This window comes from Bicyclus anynana, chromosome Z (genome assembly GCF_947172395.1).
Source record: "Bicyclus anynana chromosome Z, ilBicAnyn1.1, whole genome shotgun sequence".
Lineage (NCBI taxonomy): Eukaryota > Metazoa > Arthropoda > Insecta > Lepidoptera > Nymphalidae > Bicyclus > Bicyclus anynana.
Genome location: NC_069110.1, coordinates 18,150,559 through 18,170,815, shown reverse-complemented (window position 1 = coordinate 18,170,815; position 20,257 = coordinate 18,150,559). Strand labels below are relative to the sequence as shown.

General features: G+C 37.5%; 1 protein-coding gene across 1 annotated transcript in view; it reads left to right on the top strand.

Annotated features, from left to right (window-relative positions):
- LOC112045728 (FH1/FH2 domain-containing protein 3) overlaps positions 1 to 20,257 on the top strand; it is an 83,403-nt gene that overhangs the window by 11,287 nt on the left and 51,859 nt on the right. The gene's annotated exons all lie outside the window — the stretch shown is intronic.

Sequence of the window (20,257 nt, the reverse complement as noted above, 5' to 3'; positions counted from 1 at the left end):
CGACTGCTAACATCCCATCATCATCATATCAGCTAATGGACGTCCACTGCAGAACATAGGTCTTTTGTAGGGACTTCCCAAATATCACGATACAGAGTCGTCTGCATCTAGCGAATCGCTGCGACTCCTGTGAATTTTGTAACATTGGGCTAAAATATTGCTTTTAGTAATAATAAATTTTGGCTTTGGATTGGCTAATGGTTTAGCCGTGTAAGCATAACAAACAAACAAATATATTTGTTTAATAGTAGACGTCCTGCGGTTTAACATGCATAGTTCCCGTTCCGTGAGAATACGGGGATAAAATATAGCCTTTGACACTCACAAATAACGTGAATAAAAGTGGTAAAAAAAAAATCAAAATAATAATACCTAAATATTGTCTACAACATCGAGGTGTGCTTGGGAAGTGAAAAAACTATTTATACATAAATATATAATGCAAGTAAACACAAAATTGTACATGTGAGCGCTCAGTGGAATAATTAAATTCGGATCACTTTTTGCGGGATTTTGTAGGCACGTAACATAGTATATAGTAGGTATGTATAAAATAATAATTGGATAAACCACATTCGCATATAGAGTATTCTAACTCTTGTATTGTTATAAGCAATATTCGAAGCACCTACGCATACTCTTTGTATATTTTCCCACGTGTATAATGTGTGTTTAGGTACGCACAAACCTAATCACTATACACGACGACGACACGACACATTATACGATACGATACTTTTTAGTCTATACTAATATTATAAAGCTGAAGAGTTTGTTTGATTGAACGCGATAATCGCAGGAACTACTGCTCCGATTTGAAAAATTATTTCAGTGTTTAGTAGTGTAGTGATAGCCCATTTATCGAGAAAGGCTATAGGTTATATATTATCCCCATATTCCTACGGGAACGGGAACCACGCGGATAAAACCGCGCGACAGCTAGTAATGTAATAAAATTATCAAAGTAAAACCAGGACGGCTTAAATTTAAAATTCCGTAGTTCTACCATTGATCTAGTTTCTAGTGCTTATGTTAACAATTTGACCTAGATCCTAGACAACGGCACCGACTTGATGGGTTTAATGTATTAGACAAGACTAATGCAAAAAATATTGAGAACTGTACCTACTCAATGTATTGCGGGCGCGGACGGGAATCCACATGTAGTGTGTAATATATACTGTTTCATACAAAATGTATGTAACGTTACAAATCTTTGCGCCGTCCAGGGTCACGACCCGGTCTAAAGTTCGTAGCTCATTAGAACCACAAGGGACTAGACCCGCACCGCCTTGGCTCGAGTGGTTATTACTTTTCGCATGGTATTTGTATGCACTATATCAACTCCGTTCCATCACCGGATCGTCTCGCTCACGAGGTGTCCACGGCGGACTGATGTGGGTAGACCGGGCAAAGATATACTTAATTTGGAATAAAAAAAGATTTTCCCCTTTTTTAAGAATGTGGGTAAACGCTACTTTAAAGTAGGCTTAATGGTTGTTTTTGATTTTTTTGTTTGCTTACACTGTACTACGTAATAAAAAAGAACAGAAACGCCGTACAACTTCTAAATGAAGATTTGGAAAATTAAGTGAAAAATCGTATTTCGTAATACTTTTTTATTTTGACTGTTTAAATTTAACTTTACAGATGATTTCAAAAGTAAGAGTTCCTATTTCACATTTTTAACATTGATTGAGGTTTTACAACACTACTAGACAATGAGTTTTTGATGTCACTAGCGGCATTAAGTAAGGAATTTTCAATGTTTAGCATAGGCGAGACATCATTATCATATGTATAATAATCCATCGCGGTAAGGTTGGATCACCTTGTTGACTCTGGGATAGATAGATTTTATAATCCACTATGAAGTAGAGTAACCCACATTTCTTCAAAAATGAAGAAAACCCTCTTTTTTCGAATTCGGTACATTTTTGCCCCATATACCCTAATTCTTCTATCACCCGTTAAATGTATCGCTATACATTTCCAGTGACCCTATAAACTCGTATGTTAAAAACAACTACCTATCTCAGTTAGTACCCAGAACGCTTACTTCGGCTAAGTAGTGATGAGTGTAGTATAAGTATATATTTATTCATATTTTTATCTGTGACTTCTTAGAACACAAACAGCTGGTCACGTTACATGACAAATGACATCTGGGATATTATTTAACTTACTGACGCCGCGCAGTTTTACCCGCGTGGTTCCCGTTCCCGTAGGAATACGAGGACAATATATTGCCTGCCCCGATAAATGGGCTATCTAACACTGAAAGAATTTTTAAAATCGAACCAGTAGTTCCAGAGATTAGTGCGTTCAAGCAAACAAACAAACAAACTCTTCAGCTCTATAAAATTAGAATATAAGAGAGAGAGAGAGCGTCATAGTTAACGCCTTTGTTTGTTGGGACCTTAAAACTGCTACATGCAAGCCCCTACCAGTCCAAACTCCATAGCCTGTAGCCATGTAGCACGTCGATTCTCTTTCTACGAACGATAACGCTTCGAAAATTTAAAAGAATGTATGGGATTGACATTTGCTATCGACCGGTCACGTCATCAAGTTGTCGATAGAATCTGTCATTCCCATACACATGTTGTTAGTTTTCGTAGCGTTAGCGTTTGTAGAAAGAGAATCGACGAGCCATATGGCTACAGGCCCATAACTAGCTAACGTGCCCATGGTAAGAGCATAGATTACAAACTTTAAGCCTTCATAGAATGAGGTACGTCTGACTAATGTATGCTCTAATGTATGCCAATACAATTATTTCCAGAGATTCCATTTTTAACCGACTTCAAAAAAAAGAAGTAGGTTACAATTCGTCGGAATCTTTTTTTTATGTCTTAAGTTGTAAAGGCATTCAATACATCAGTGTTATATTAGACGAGTATTGTAATGCACTTCGAGTGACGCGTATTTGTATGCAGGCAGTTAACCAACTAAAGAGTCAGTCCATGAATATTATACCTTGCAGCTCATCGATTAGGAAACAGGTCCGTACAGTAAGAGAGATCTAGGGTTCGATCCCAGAAAATTAACCCATTGTCACACTCACTCCTAGCAGTCTCTTCACTTAAAAGAGAAAGGTTCTATGTTCAAACTTTCTTTTTGGAATTTTTGGGGTTTACTCCTTAAAAATCGATTTTTCATATATAGCCCCCGATATAAAAAAAATATGGGCAGTAAATTCGATGAACGAATGACAGCGTTACGTTTTTTGTGCGCAACCTATTCTGCGCACCTTTCAAATAGGTGTATGCTACGGAGCAACATACACCTATTTAGACAGTCGATCTGAAAGAGTAAACTCCATTCGTGCGTCGGAGCTGACACACTTTTTTGTGTCATCGTCATACCATGTTCTTTCTTCGCAAGTTCTCTCGTCAGGGGTTGCCTGGTAGAGATTACTTATAGTAATAAGGCCGCCTTTGCATGCTAAGTTTAAATTATCTTTTTAATGTTTTAATATATAATTGTATTTTTGTGTGTAGTTGTATTTCTTCTTCTTCTTCATGTTTTATATTATATCTTTTTTTTTCTTTTATCTTCTCCAAATGTAATAGTAAAAAAACTAAACTGTAGTCTCGCCGTTTCTATCTCACTAAAATTGACGATCTTTAAAATAATTGTGGTTGTACCCACGGTAAACTTATGTCAGCCACTGACAATCAATTAATTTCACGTGTATTGGCCGCGATGTGCATGACATTATGCCGATGATCAACACACGATCAGTTTTATCGGCCTTCAAGCTTTTAGCGCTGCAGGCTTGTGAGTTACTTGATCGTCACTGAGTAACTGGCATTAGGTCGTATTTTATGTCGTAATCTTACCTTGCTTATTAGTTAACTACCAACGCCCCGCGGTTTCACCCAAATAGATCTTGTTTCCGTGAGAATACGATTTTAAACTATGATACTCACAAATAACGTGGCTTTCTATTTCGTAGTCTCCTAGAGGCTTTCTATTGGTTAAAGAATTTACCAAATTACCCCTAAAACCTCATAATCTTTACCACTATATAATCTCAGATTATTAACTCTATTCTGAGCTCTTTATAATATGAGTGTCGATAACAAAAGATGTCAGCTACGAGTATAAAAAATAATACAATAGATACGAAATAAACTGTGGGTAAACGTTGGTACTTACGTACGCCTTATTAATAAACTTTTGTCCCTAAATATCTGTTACAACGTATAGTCATTGCAGCGTGACAAAGCAGAGACAGTTAGGGTAACCATAATTATGAGAAAAAGAGAAAAAGTAGAGACTCTGCTTTTTCTGCTATTATAATCCGATTTCGATTATAATAGTCCTTGATTTTCAAGGACTATTAAAATTGGAAGTTACGCATGACAATTATATAGCCTATGTGATAAACCAGGATACAATATAGTTTCTTTCCGAATTTCATTCAAATCTATTCAGTTTTTTTTGCGTAAAAGAATAACAAACATCCATAGACTTTGGCATTTCTTATGGTAGACGACGGCTTCTTGTAGCGACACTAGTATACCTAGCATCCATCACGGACATTACTTCGTATAGAGAAAAATACAATAAGTGGAATTGAAAATAATAACGTTTTCGTTGAAATGGGGTGAAAGAGAGAGCAATATTTTCGATGCCACTATTGGTCGATATGGCTCTTTCCCTTCAAGAGATATCTTTGGCCTACCTTATGTAGTAGACCATTAAATATAGGTATACTGATAACGATCATATTATGTCTTACTTTTATTTGGAAGAGATTATTAAAGTTTTGCGTGCGACATAGATACCCTACACGTGAGTCACTTCGTGAAGAATGGTTAGAATGGGGATACGCTATTAGCTCGACTACTTCCCGTGACCGTCTCTTATTGTTTATACCTTAATGCTGGAAGCATACTTATAACACCGGCAGAAGTTTAGTATTAGTACAGTCATGTGTTGGACCATATTACAAGATAAACAAGATTTTTTTTTAAGTTTTCCATACAACATCGTTACATCAATGTTCTCAATATGACTTGTATCAGCCACTGATGATCTAGTAATCACAACATGCCTGCAGTGCTAACGGCTTGACAGCAGATAAAACTGATTGTGTGTTGTTCGCGATCGGCTGGATGTCATGCACTTCGCGACCAACACACGATCAGTTGCAACGGTAAGTGAGATTACTTGATCGTCAGTGGCTGACATTAGGTAATTTTCGCTTGACAAGTAAGATTAGAGTTGAATATTATGATCTTCTTTCTTATGATCACTTGACTTGAAGTGACGATGTCTATAGCGAGCTAATTTAACAGATAATCGTGATCTAGCTAAGTTTACTGTTATTATAACATTTTGGTGAAGAGAAGAGTCAATAACAAAATCTATACTAATATTATACAGCTGTAAAGTTTGATTGTTTACTTGAACGCGCTAATCTCAGGAACTACTGGTCCGATTTGAAAAATTATTTCAGTGTTAGATAGCCCATTTATTAAGGAAGGCTATAGGCTATTTAGTAACTTCGTATTCTTACGGGAACGGGCACCACGCGGGTGAAATCGCGCGGCGTCAGCTAGTCTTCAATATACAGAATTGTTTCTGTATAGATAGATGTGGCAAATATTCTTTAATATAAAACATTGAACCTTGGAGCTGTCTAGTACAATCCTCTGAACCACTGAGCGATTGACACATCCCACTTTATAAAGTCCCGTATCACGACACGCATTACACGGTAGAGTGATCTTCTAATACGGAAAATACTAAAAACACATGGAAAATGCATGGGAAAACCTCTCCAAAGAGAGATAAGTAGTTAATAAGTGTATGATACAGTTGATCATCATCATTTTTTTAATGGCCATTGCTCTTACATAAATCGAGGGATTTGAAACTCAGTGCCTTTCTATTGGTAATAGAATTTTCAAAATCGGTTCAATACATTCAGATAATTTAATTGTAAGATTGTAGGGGGTAAACCTACAACTTCAGAAACCTCTTTACACAAAATACATAACTACCTAATGTACGTTTTCTATAGGTACTAATATTATAAAGCAGAAAGTTTTGATTCTTAGTTTGCTCTAAAACTACTAGACTGATTTGGAAAATTCTTATACCAATGGAAAGCTATATGGATAGATAGATAGATAGAAGATATATGGATATCAGAAACATCCTACTAATATTATAAACGCGAAACTTTGTATGGGTGTATGTTTGTTTGTATGTTTGTTACTCTTTCACGCCGCTACTACTGAAGCGGCTGAAATTTCGAATGGAAATAGATTTTACTCTGGATTAATACATAGACTACTTTTTATCCCGACAAAATCCATGGATTCCCAAGAATTGCGCAACCCTGATGATTTTGTTGGTGTGAATGTTTGTTACTCTTTCACGCATCGGCTACTGAACCGAATCACCTGAAATTTGAAGTAGAGATAGATTATAGTCTGGATTAATACATAGGCTACTTGGTTCCCGCGGAATTTGTGAAAAACTGAATTCCACGCGAACGAAGTCGCGGGCGTCAGCTAGTAAGCTATGTTTTAATCCCGTATTCCCACGGGAACGGGGACTAAGCAGGTGAAATCGCGCCGTTCTGCTATAGTATATATAAAAGGCTTCGTTTTGGCACCCATACCTCGGATAAGAACCTGTGACCTCATGATCCAAAAATAACTACTGGGTTAACGGTGCAAAACACTTATTTAATGACGTTCGTTTATATGTGTGGATAACAGCTATCAACCGTAAGGCCTTCAGTTATTTCATAACTGCATATTTTAACGTTTTACGTTTCCTTTAGATCATTGTTAGAGATAAACCGAATGAGTAATCCTTGAGCGGCATCAGATAATGCAAGATACCTATTTAATATTTCACTTTATAATAGTTGCATGGAGCAACTTTTTGCAATACGTTTCAAATGTAGAACTATAGAGATTTCGTAGATGCATTTTAAGCATTTACTGAGATTGTAATTTGGCGGACGCCCCGTTCTTTTCTTCTTCTTTTGTTTCTAAGCTCGTCGTCGTTATCAACCAATATACGGCTCATTGTTGAGCTCGATTCATCTCAGAAAAAGAGGGGTTAGGCCAATAGTCCACCACGCTGGCCCAATGCGGATTGGCAGACTTCACATACGCAGAGAATTAAGAAATTCTCTGGCGTGCAGGTTTCCTCACGATGTTTTTCTTTCACCGTTTGAGACACGTGATATTTAATTTCTTAAAATGCACACAACTGAAAAGTTGGAGGTGTATGCCCCGGACCGAATTCGAACCCACACCCTCCGGAATTGGAAGCAGAGGTCATATCCACTGGGCTATCACGTCTGTCTAAGCTCGTATTAGTATAAAATATAGCATATGTTACTCATTGATAATGTAGCTTAGTATTTGTAAAAAAAAATTCAATCGGTCCAGTAGTTTTGAGTTTGTTCGTTACATACCTACTTACAAATCTTTTACTTTTTTTTTAAGTGAAAGCTATCCAAATAAAATATCCCATTGCCAGCCAGACGGAGTCGCGTGAATTCGTTATAGAGCACACAATATACATGTTCGTGTAGCTATTGCATCATAACGGGTATAATAATAATTAAAGTTACAGCGAACGTTTGTTGCAATAAAGATATTTTACGCTGGCTACACATCAGATTATAATCGATTTGGTTTCAGTGGCTCTTTCGAAAACTTGCCTGTGTTATTTCTTCTTCCATATTCTATGTAAGCTAGCGGCCCAGTTTCACCTGCGTAGTTCTCGTTTCCGTGAGAATACGGGGATAAAATATAGCCTATGACACTCACAAATAACGTGGCTTTCTAGAGGTAAAAGAATTTTCAAAATCAGTACAGTAGATCCAGCGATTACCCCCTACAACCTCACAAACTACCACTTTATAATATACTACCCGACCTATGCAATGGTTACTCTATGTAGCTTCGATCACAAAGTCCTGGGTTCGAATTCTGGGAATATATTTACTGTAAAAATTCTTAGCTCGGATTTGGAAAATCAGTGGTGCCGTGCACATTAAGTCGTCTGTCTCTGATCATTATCATTAACAACTGATAGTGGCCATTAATTTAACATTATCACTCTAATTTCACCAAACCGAATTGGAGCAGCGTGATGGGTCTAAGCTCCATATCCCTTCATAGGCCTGGTCTTGCAATGGGCCGTGAAAATGGGCTGAAGATCATGAATAGGTTGCTTACACTTTCTGGTCCCATTCTTCAGGCACTTCACAAACGTAGTGCGAGTGTTAGTTAGTTAGTTAAAATACTCAACTAATGAATGTGTAAATCAGTTGAGTTACCACTTTCTGCTCCGAGTATGCACCGCAAAGTACCAGCGCCCATAATTAAGTGCCCCTCAGTCATTAACTATACTGTGCATTGAATTTTAAATGATTTACAAATGTCCACTTACCCGACTGCTAAATATGCATGCCTTTTAGAAAATAATCCTTAATACATGCAAAGGCATTCTCTTGTGTAATACGAGATTTTCCAAACGGTAGCTTGGAACTTCGATTGCACCTGAGAGGTCTTATTAATTTTGACGACCTCTCAAGCCTCTCAGGCCAGACCTTGATCATCATTTCATCATTATCAACCTATGGACGTCCACTGCTGGAGATAGGCCTCTTACATGAACCTCTAAGCACAACGGTCTCGAGCCGCCAGCATCCAGCGGCTTTCTGCAATTCGCTTGATGACCTCGGTCCACCTATTGCCATCCCAGCACCTTGGGACCCCAACGTCCATCGGCTCTTCGAACTATGTGGCCGGCCCATTGCCACTCCAGCTTCGCGACTCGTTGAGCTATGTCAGTGACTTTGGTTCATCTGCGGATCTCCTCATTTCTTATTCAATCACGCACATAAACTCCAAGCATAGCTCGCTCTATCGCCCGCTGAGTGACTATGAGCCTTCTAATAAGACCCAAAGTCGATACAGCTGTGGTTTTTAATAGAAAGGCCTTGACGGCCGTGGCGCAGTGATATGCGAGGTGGACTTACAAGACGGTGGTCCTGGGTTCGATCCCCAGCTGGGCCGATTAGGGTTTACTTAATTGGTCCAGGTCTGGCAGGCTTTGGCCGTGGCTAGTTACCACCCTACCGACAAAGACGTACCGCCAAGCGATTTAGCGTTCCGGTACGATGTCGTGTAGAAACCGAAAGGGGTGTGGACTTTCATCCTCCTCCTATTAAGTTAGCCCGCTTCCATCTTAGATTGCATCGTCACTTACCATCAGGTGAGATCAAGGGCTAACTTGTAAAGAATAAAAAAACAAAAAAAAAAAAATAGAGCTCAATGGATTTTCAGCTCGAGGCTATTGAAGATTCTATACTTTCTAAGTTGGCTCAGGTCTGGTGTGGTGATAGGCATTCACCGTGGTTAATCATCCCCTACCGGCAAAGACTCTAAAGCAATTTAGTGGTGGTGGTGGGAAGTTTTGAATGGCATTGTGCGGGACACATAATTCGAAGAGCCGATGTACGTTGGGGTACCAAGGTGCTGGAATAGCGACCACGCACTAGAACACAGTGTTGGTCCACCCCCCACCAAGTGGACTGACGACATCAGGCGAGTTGGAATTCGCTGAATGCAAGTGGCTCAGGCCTAGGCCTACAAAAGGCCTATAACCTGCAGTGGACGTCCTTCAGCTGATATGATGATGATGATGAGTAGTTGAGACGTGAAGGCGTAACAAATAGATGCATTCACTATTGTATTTACGAGTGTATTATTCGTTAGGACGTAAGAATGTTGTGACAATGATGGCAGATCAATGGGACTCGAGCATGACATAAGCGAAGTTGCGCAATGCAGAGCGGCTAAAAAAGCCTACCATTGTCACTCACACGCATCTTATAGGGCTGTCTCTGCTAAACCATTAAATAATATATACTAATATTATGAAGCTGAAGAGTTTGTTTGTTTGCTTGAACGCGCTAATCTCAGTAACAAACCGATTTGAAAAATTCTTTTATTGTTGGGAAGCTACACTATCCCCGGGTGATATAGGCTATATTTTATCCCCGGGTGATATAGGCTATATTTTATCCCCGTGTTCCTACAGAAACGGGGACGCACTATCTATACAACTACAGTGATTTTTTTTTGTTGTATGTAGCGAAACTCAAAAACTACTGGACCGATTTGAAAAACTCTTTCACCACTAAAAAGCTATATTATCTGGAATTAACATCTATATTTTATCTATATTTTATCCCTTTATTTCCATGGGAAACTAGATTCTGTTAGTAAAGGATATAATATTATGTAATGGCGGAAGTTCACAGTGGAACGTGAGCCCGAATAGCTGTCGCCTGTCGAATGTCGATGCTCGAAACTACGCAACAGCCATGCTAATAGAAAACTGTAAGTTATGAGCATAAGCGATCTAAACACATACCCATTATCCTGGCCACACCCGTTGCAGTAATGCTTCCAAAGGATATGACCTAGCCTTCTTCAATAAATGGGCTATCTAACACTGAAAGAATTATTTAAATCAGACCAGTAGTTCCTTAGATTAGCGCGGTCAATCAAACAAACAAACAAACGAATGAACGAACGAACGAACGAACGAACGAACGAACGAACGAACGAACGGACGGACGGACGGACGAACGAACAAACAAACTCTTCAGCTTTATAATACTATAGTTTAAGAATAGTATAGATACGCTCGAAAAATGCAAATTTATGATTGCGCAGCTATAAAAGGGAATTTATGAAAAAAAAAATCTTCAACCGCTTACGGATTTGTATTAGGACACACATAAACAAAAGCTCACGATCTACCAGCACTTAGGTGTATATATGTCTACTTATGTAGTAACAATATGTAAACGTCTGTTGTACCTTCATTGTGGACTGAATGCTTGTACGATGCTGACAACTGCTTTTAACTGACATTCCAAAAAAGGTAGTGGTTCCTAATTAGTTTTAGGATTTTGCGTAGGATCACTGAACATAGTTGATTTATTATCAAACTCATTCACAGAATCTGCAATTTTAAATCTTTTGGTCATCCGTGATTCGATCTCGAAAAAACGTTCGATATTTTTATCCGAATTCACAAAAGGAGGAGATTTTTGGCTGGTGGGAGGCTTCGACCGTGGCTGGTTACCACCCTACCGACAAAGACGTACCGCCAAGCGATTTAGCGTTCCGGTACGATGTCGTGTAGAAACTGAAAGGGTGTGGATTTTCAACCTCCTGCTAACAACTTAGCCCGCTTCCATCTTAGATTACATCATCACTTACCATCAGATGAGATTGTAGTTAAGGGCTAACTTGTAAAGAATAAGAAAAGGCGCGTTTGGAACCCACTGAACTTTAATTTTAAGTTTTCGACTATTATTAGCACCATTGGATTAAATTATGATATAATCCTGACTGAAATAAATGAACTTTGAATTTGAATTTGATCTCAAAAAGCGTTCTATATTTTTTATTTTCCCACTCATAGAATAAAGAGTTACTGTTTACTATCATTTACTCGTCACATAATATCGATTGCGTCATTTTTAACTGGATTGGCCATGAATGTTCATCGAACTACGTGTAAATAAATACTGTCTAAGTCGCAATAGCTGTGTGGAAAGAAGTCTTTAGGTCTTTAGGACAAAGGGGTTTTAATTTTTTAATCGATTAATCGATCGATAATTTAATTTCTATCGAGTTAATATTAAAACCATACCTATACCTAGTCAGTTCCTAAAAGCCCTAAAAATCTTTATATCTTTATAGTAATAACTAAAAGCCCTAAAAATATTTTGGTAACTTTTTTAACCATGTAAATTCGCATTGATTTTACTTTACATGAAAATGGTTTAGTGAGTTAAAATAATAACTAAAAGCCCTAAAAATCTTTTGGTAACTTTTTTTACAATTTAAATTCGCATTGATACTTTACATGAAAATGTTTTAGTGAGTTTATAATAAAAAAAAGTATCCCACAAATATCGATTCCTTAGAAAGTGGCATAAACGGCTGTACCTACCTTTTGTTACAAGTTCGATTTATCAGCTTCTAGCGACTATTGAACTAAGTAGGTATAGGTATGGTTTTAATTTTAATTCCAAACTTCCACGCGCCTGGATATGACCTCTGCCTCCGATTCCGGAGGGTGTGTGCTCGAATCCGGTCCGAGGCATGCACCTCCAACTTTTCAGTTGTGTGCATTTTAAGAAATTAAATATCACGAGTCTCAAACGATGATGATGTGTAGTCTGGCCATCCGCATTGGGCCAGCGTGGTGGAGTATGGTCTAACCCCTCTCATTCTGAGAGAAGAACTCAGCGGTGAGCCGAATATGGGTTGATAACGACATCCACGCGCTCCCGAGATAAGTGTCTTGGCGGACACACAAAATTGTGAATTGTGATCCTTAAAGGCAGGTGTTCACAAATCCACATCGTACGTTTGCATCAAACGTAAACGTAAAATTTAAAATTTTATGCGATGCGGATCTATGGACACCTACCAAAAGGTTTCTGTTTTTCCTTTTGAGTACGGAACCCTAAATAAACTTTAAAATTAAAACTAAGTACCTCAGTAAGTATTCGCGTTTTCTATCCGGTCGCACGATAAAATCGACATTCCTACAAGATGGGCGAAGGTATTTTTATGTTGATTATCAACATCAACATGTGGTAAACTTGTATCTTTAAAAATAAGATAGTCTTAAAGGAATTTCTTTTGTTTTACGAAAAGAAAAACAGTTGCTTCCCATAAAAATTATGGACACGATCTTTTCTCCCTCACAAATGGTGCTCAACCTTGACCAAAGTTGTGAGTAAATTTTTTGTTCCGATTTCATCTTTACACAGGAAGTAGAAATAATATTAATGTGCCTCAAAAGCTAAACGGTAAAGCGGTCGGACTCATCACCGAGGGGTAGTGGTTCGATCCCCGCTCCGTCGGTCTATTGTCGTCAACATCATCATCATCATCATCATATCAGCCGATGGACGTCCACTGCAGGACATAGGCCTTTTATAGGGACTTCCAAACATCACGATACTGAGCCAGCTGCATCCAGCGAATCCCTGCGACTCGCTAGATGTCGGCAGTCCACCTGATGGGGGTTAGGCAAACACTGCGCTTACTAGTGCGGGGTCACCATTCCAGCACTTTGGGACCCCAACGTCCATCAGCTCTTCGAACTATGTGCCCCACTACAGCTTCTATTGTCTATTGTTTTTTTAAGAAATCTTTAGGTCACAAGACCATGCTTAACCATTGATCCTTCCAACCTATATATTTAAAGCCAATTAAAAAACTTTGTTCCGTTAATCCATAGAGCTGATTAAATACCAACTCAGCGAACTGTAAGGGTGCGTTCACATATGACGTAAAGCCTGAAAGCTACTTTTAAGTTTTAACCTTAGTCTGTGTTGGTACTTTGCTCAATTTTATATTAAATATTTAGAGAAAAAGTTTTGATTGATTGACATGTCAATCCTCAGAATAACATCATCATTATCAACGCATATTCGGCTCACTTCTGAGCTCAAGTCTCCTCTCAGAATGAGAGGGGTTAGGTCAATAGTCCACCACGTTGGCCGAATGCAGACTTCACACGCAGAGAATTAAAAAAACCTCAGGTTTTATCACGATGTTCCTTCACCGTATGAGAAATGTGATATTTAATTTCAGAGCTCAGTAGCAAAGACCCTGTTATTTTATAAAGAATATGGAGTTAGCGTTTGAACCGTCAAGTATGAACACTCCCTTAATCGTACAAGAGAGATTACGAGGTGCTGTTAAACGCTGCATAAAGAGTAATTTATTTTTTTATTCAATAATAGGTCACCTGATCGTGCTTAGAAACACACTAACAGGAAAGACGTATGACCTTATTTATTTATTTATTTTGACTGCAGTGAAGGGCTCAATAAAAAATAATTTTCCAGTTGTGGGAATCGTATCCATGACCTTAGGTACTCTATACCCGCTGCACCTATCAGCCAATCAAAAAAAAAGGGTCAAAAAAAGGGGTTCAATTCAACCCCTTTTTTAATATTATAAGGCTTGTGGTATTGTAGAGGGTAATCTCTGGATCTACTGAACCGATTTTGACAATTTTTTAACCACTAGAAAGCTACGATATTCGCGAGTGTCGCAGGTTATATTTTATTCCCGTATTCTCACGGGAACAGGAACTACGCGGATGAAACTGCGGGGCGTTGGCTAGTCTATGATAAAGATGTAAGCCTTCCGAGCGCCACACATTCGCGCTATTACACCAATTTAGAGATATAGCGAGAGTCCGACACGACGCGTTGCCGCTTGATTTTCCACTAATAGAAAGTTCTACATTGCTGCTCTGTGCTACTAACTGATGGTCTACATTTTTACTGATATTGTTAAGGGCATCGCTAAATAGTAGGGGAGTCCATGATAACGTGTAAACTCAAGCTTCGCGGGAATCTATAGATTTGATAGATTAGGACTTTATTTTTCTTTACAAGTTAGCCCTTGATTACAATCTCACCTGATGTTAAGTGATGATGTAATCTAATATGGAAGCGGGCTAACTTGTTAGGAGGAGGATGAAAATCCACACTCGTTTCGTTTTCTACACGACATCGTACCGGAACGCTAAATCGCTTGTCGGTACGTCTTTGTCTTTAGGTTGGTAACTAGCCACGGCCGAAGCCTCCCACCAGCTAGACCTAGACCAATTAAGAAAACCTCAATCGGCCTAGCCGGGGATCGAACCAACGACCTCCGTCAATAAATCCACTGCGCATACCACTGCGCCACGGAGGCCGTCAAAACTTTAGGGTTTTGAGGGTTAGGAAAAATAAAGAGTTACTCACATATACAATTTTCGCTTTCAGCAAGGGAAAACTATAGTCAAATGAACTTTTGTTATTATGCGATTATTTCCTTCAAAATCAACAAAAATTAACCGCGTTCGTGCCTTCAGAATATAAACGCAAGGGTTTTATTTTGCAATTTTGTAACCCTCCCATTTTCACTATCATATATTCGGCTCACTGTTGAGCTCGAGTCTCCTCTCAGAATGAGAAGGATTAGGTCAATAGTCCACCACGCTGGCCCAATGCGAATTGGCAGACTTCACACATACCGAGATATTTGAAAATTCTCTGATATGCAGGTTTCCTCACGATATTTTCCTTCACCGTTTGAGACACGTGATATTTAATTTCTTAAAATGCACACAACTGAAAAACTTGGAGGTGCATGCCCCCGACCGGATTCGAACCCACACCCTCCGGAATCGAAGGCAGATCCATTTAGATGTGTTTCTAGCACACAAATCCTCGAACCGTATAAAGAACTTTATATTCTTACACCTACTTAAATAAGATTAACCAGTATAAGTATTTAGAACACGGCTTAAGCCATGATTAACTAATATACTATAATTTGATCGTTTAGCATGATGCGTTATACCTTCGTCCTGGTTATGTTTGACTATGTCGAAAACAATATAATACATCTATACTTATTATAAACAAAATTTTCCGCCGCGTCTGACTGATTACTGAACTGATATTCATGCGGATTTCAACATATAGATAGAGGGATTTATGTGGAGGTTTTCGGTAAATTTGTCTAATCCTTAGATATACATTATGTCACATATCATAATTTGTTCTAGTTTACACGAAGCGACCAGTAAACAGAAATCTACACTAAATTTCGTCCAATGGCGACGGAGTTGTCCCACACCTATCTCTTTCTCACCAACGCAATGAAAGGGATAGGGGTTTCCGGTTGCGACGCTATTGGTTGAATTTTGTCTATTTCTCTCCATGAGATTATCTCGTTGGCTGCATGTTAACGCCACTGGACAACCCTGCGTTGTATACATCGCAGATAGCAGCCTACCGTACTCAGGGAATATACCCATAGTACGTATAACGTAACCCGTTTATCAGAACTTTTACATAACCCCACATATATTGCCTTATTTCAGTAGGCCTTAGTGTTAGCTATCATAGTATATCAGAATATGTCATACTATTTACGGGACAACCTGTATATTTAGATATTTTGGGGAATTCCCCAAACACTTACCATCAAGTGAGATATCAATCAAGGCCAATCCCACAATCATTGCCAGCGTATAATAAAAGATGCACATGATGCATGACCATCTAGTCCTTGAAGGCGTGATGAATTGACCAAAAGGGGACGCAGGTTCGATGACCGACTGTTTCCCGGCCATGGAGAATGTTCTAGTGCGTATCGGTTTTCTGTCAGACCACATTTACTTACTTAAATATCTGATCTTTTGAAATGTATACCTCATCTCCACCACTGTGCATTTTACTCAAGCAATTTATGCTGATTTATTTATGAACATATTTACTAGTGTTCCATCATATTAACATTTTATAAGAAGAATAGATAAGATTAAGATTCAAAGAGTATGTCAAAATTTTATAAAACAAAATATACACCTTTAAAACACACAAACATAATAATACAATGAACTCTGTTTGTCGCTTATAGCTTTCTTGCGATTGGTTGCTTGACAAAATGTCAATAGGGTAGTTAACTTATTATATGAAATTTAATATGAACAATATTAATTTCGTGTAGTACATGGAATAAGGATCTGAAATATAATAATACTAGCTGACGCCGCGCGGTTTCACCCGCGTGGTTCCCGTTCCCGTAGGAATACAGGGATAATATAGCCTTCCTATATATATATATAGCCTATAGCCTTCCTCGATAAATGGGCCATCTAACACTGAAAGAATTTTTCAAATCGAACCAGTAGTTCCAGAGGTTAGCGCGTTCAATCAAACAAACAAACTCTTCAGCTTTATTATATTAGTATAGATTATTATTAAAAGTTAAGGATTTCATATTCAATTTAATTTAATAATCATTTATTTTTATAATTTTCCAAACGTCAAAAACGCTGTCGTCGACGTCAATGTGTTATTTGATGTAATAAACGTCAAACTAGCTGTTGTTGCATATACCCAATGTTCTATTTTTACGACTATTTTAATAAAGCCTAAAATGTAATTTCCATGTTCCATCATTGTTTATGTCATTGTATTGCCGTCGTCGTCTTTCAAAAATTAATTGTGTACAATTAAAATAAAACTATTAAAAAAGAATTAAACTATAAAAAACAATCATTTTCTAACTATAACTTCAATGAATTACTGTACAGTGTACATATACAAGGCACCATACAAACTTGAAACAACCCCTTTATGGGTTGGGTAGAAAAAACTGACACAGAGAGAGAGTGACATCGCAGACAAGGGCTAATGCTAGCCACTCACCATCCTATAGGTCTACATGCCTGCAGCACTAACGGCTTGACGTCCGATAAAACTGATCGTGTTTTGTTGGCGTTCGGCATGATGTTATGCACATTGCGACCAACACACGATCAGTTTTATCGGCTGTCATGCTGTTAGCACTGCAGGCATGTGAGCTTACTCGATCGTCAGTGGATGACATAACTTATCACAGATAAAAAATGACAACACAACAATCATGTGGTGGTCATATGACCTTTTTATCATTAGAACGCAATCAAAATAAATCACTAAATGTTGCGCTAATAATTAGGTGACTCACTTCAGTTCACTAGACAGCTAGTGGTGATGGAGCAACAATCGTGATCTGCATATTTGTGTTAAACAAGCGAATCAGAGTTACGCCTACATCTAAGAACAATTCATTTCAGATTGTCCTTACTACCCCGTCGTCATCATCCATATTCGGCTCACTGCTGAGCTCGAGTCTCTTCTCAGAATGAGAGGCCAATAGTCCACCACGCTGGCCCAATGCAGATTGGCAGACTTCACATACGCAGAGAATTAAGATAATTCTCTGGTATGCAGGTTTCCTCACGATGTTTTCCTTCACCGATTGAGACACGTGATATTTAATTACTACCCCGGTGGACCAGTAATTAAACCATGCAGCCTATATTCTAATTCTTCTTCTGTTCTAAAGCTTCTGCTGAGGTCCTTAGTTTGAGAGAATCGGGCTATATTCAGAAATCTTGCTTTTAACATATTCTTAGTAGAAACTCAGAAATGGGATGTACATGTCAGTAGTGTTACACCCCGTGTTCGTCTATCGTGACGGCGTCTGTGACAGTGGATTTACATGATGGAGGTCCTGGGCTCGATCCCCGGCTGGGCCGGTTTTCTTAATTGGTCTACGATGTCGTGTAGAAACCAAAAGTATTGAAACTTTTTTTTTCGAATCGTTGTTTAATTCAAATAAAAATCAATAATAATTTATTTTTAAACTCCACAAATATAACTAATAAATAAATTTTGAAAAGTGAAGTTCTGAAAAAGTCAGCTGACGTTTGTTTAATAGTTGCTAAACAGTTTGTTTAACTTTCAACGTAATACTCTAATCAATAGAGCATTTACCCTCGACCTGCTCAGAAACAGCTCCGATTTTGATGATTTTTTTTTTGTTCAGTTTGTTTCTTGATATTATTTGAAATCAGAAACCTTTTGGACTGGGACAAAATGATTTATATTCTGGCACCGCGTTGAAAGTGATCAATAGATATAAAATATTATAACATTTTCTTTCGCTTATTAGTTTTCTGCATATTGTTTGTATTTTTGAAATGGGTAGTATTTTTTAAAAATATAAATAATTTCGTCCCCATACGTTGGTATGGGGACGAAATTATTTATATTATATTTAAAACATTTCTGATTTTTAATAAAATAAAAAAACAACTTAAAAAAAATCATCAAAATCGAAGCTGTTTCTGAGCACTTCCTGAAAACGCTACTCTATGTATTATTTGACTCCATTATAAATATGAAACACATAAATTAATACCATCCCTTTAGATACAGGCGAATAAACATAGACGAATAAACATAGAAAATCATTAATATTCTTTTTGTGTCGTATAGTGGGATTGTTTGTGTGAAACTGCACAACATGTGGTCTCTGTAACATAATTTACCTACCTCAATCTTCAGTATAATGTTAGCGCTCTTCGTCGCGTCGCGCGCGTCCGAATTCCTTGTACTTATATTATTAAAACGTTTTAATATATGTTTATACGTGTGGTTTATATAAGTGTTAAAACAAAACAGTGTACCGACGATGTATGTTTTGTTGTTTGAAAAGTTTTTTTTTTTTAATTTTGTATTAAAAATCAGTAAACATTTACGTTTAGCAGTTAGCACTGATGATGAATTATTATTTCAATTACGTGTTTTTATGTGTCTTCAATAATAAGGCAGTGTAGATTTTAGGGTATGCGTTGTTTTTCTTTGAGAATTTCTTCTTTTTTTTAAGTTATTTTTAAATTTACGTAAAAAATTAATTAATCTTATTAAAACTATTTATACTATTTCAGTTTTGTTTTTAAATGCAGGTAGCTAAGTATATCACAGTGTATATAACTTTAGAAACAACTTATACGGTTTTCTCATTTATCTTTGGGAAATGATTAAATATTCATTTAATTATTCAATTAAAATTACATCGCATGTGCTACCTTCTGATCACTTTGAAGGCGGTGCCAAACCAGTGACGTATTAATTAAAGCCGTTTCTAAAAGAACCACGGGAAAGAACCGTCTTGGCTTAAATTAACTTTAATTTATTTAATTTTTGTGATTTTGAAGTTGGTTATTTTTTTTTTTGTTAAAAAGTTTCTATAATAATAGAACCGTAATAATGTTCAATTAATTATGGTCGGAATTTCAACCGGCCAGACACGACCGGTTCAGTTTAATGGGCAATATTTATTACGTTACTTAATTCATCTAATTTAAAACGTACTTAATAATTAATTTAACGTAGCGATGGATTTTACCTATGTAGGTATTTAGTAATTGGAATATTACATTTTCTCAGATTGCACTAAGATTAAGGAAAGGTACGTGGTAGGTACATTACCTTTTTAACTGACTTCAAAAAATGGAAGAGGTTCTTAATTCGAGCTTCTATGTTTTTTTTCTAGTTGTATTTTTGTTTCCCCTTACCTCAAATTTCAAAGACTTGCGAGTAGACTGAATGCCTACATTATAATAAATACCTACAACCATATTAAAGAAATACATCATCATTAACAGAAAAATTCGGCTCAATAGCTAGGTTTAATTTTTAGAAAACGTATGTAGGTACTTAAAATATCGAGCAAAGGAAGCGGTCATCCCTACTATAATGTTTTTCAGATAGGATAGGTATGTACAGTTCGTTTCATTCTTGAAAGTTTGTCGCGATTCACGATAA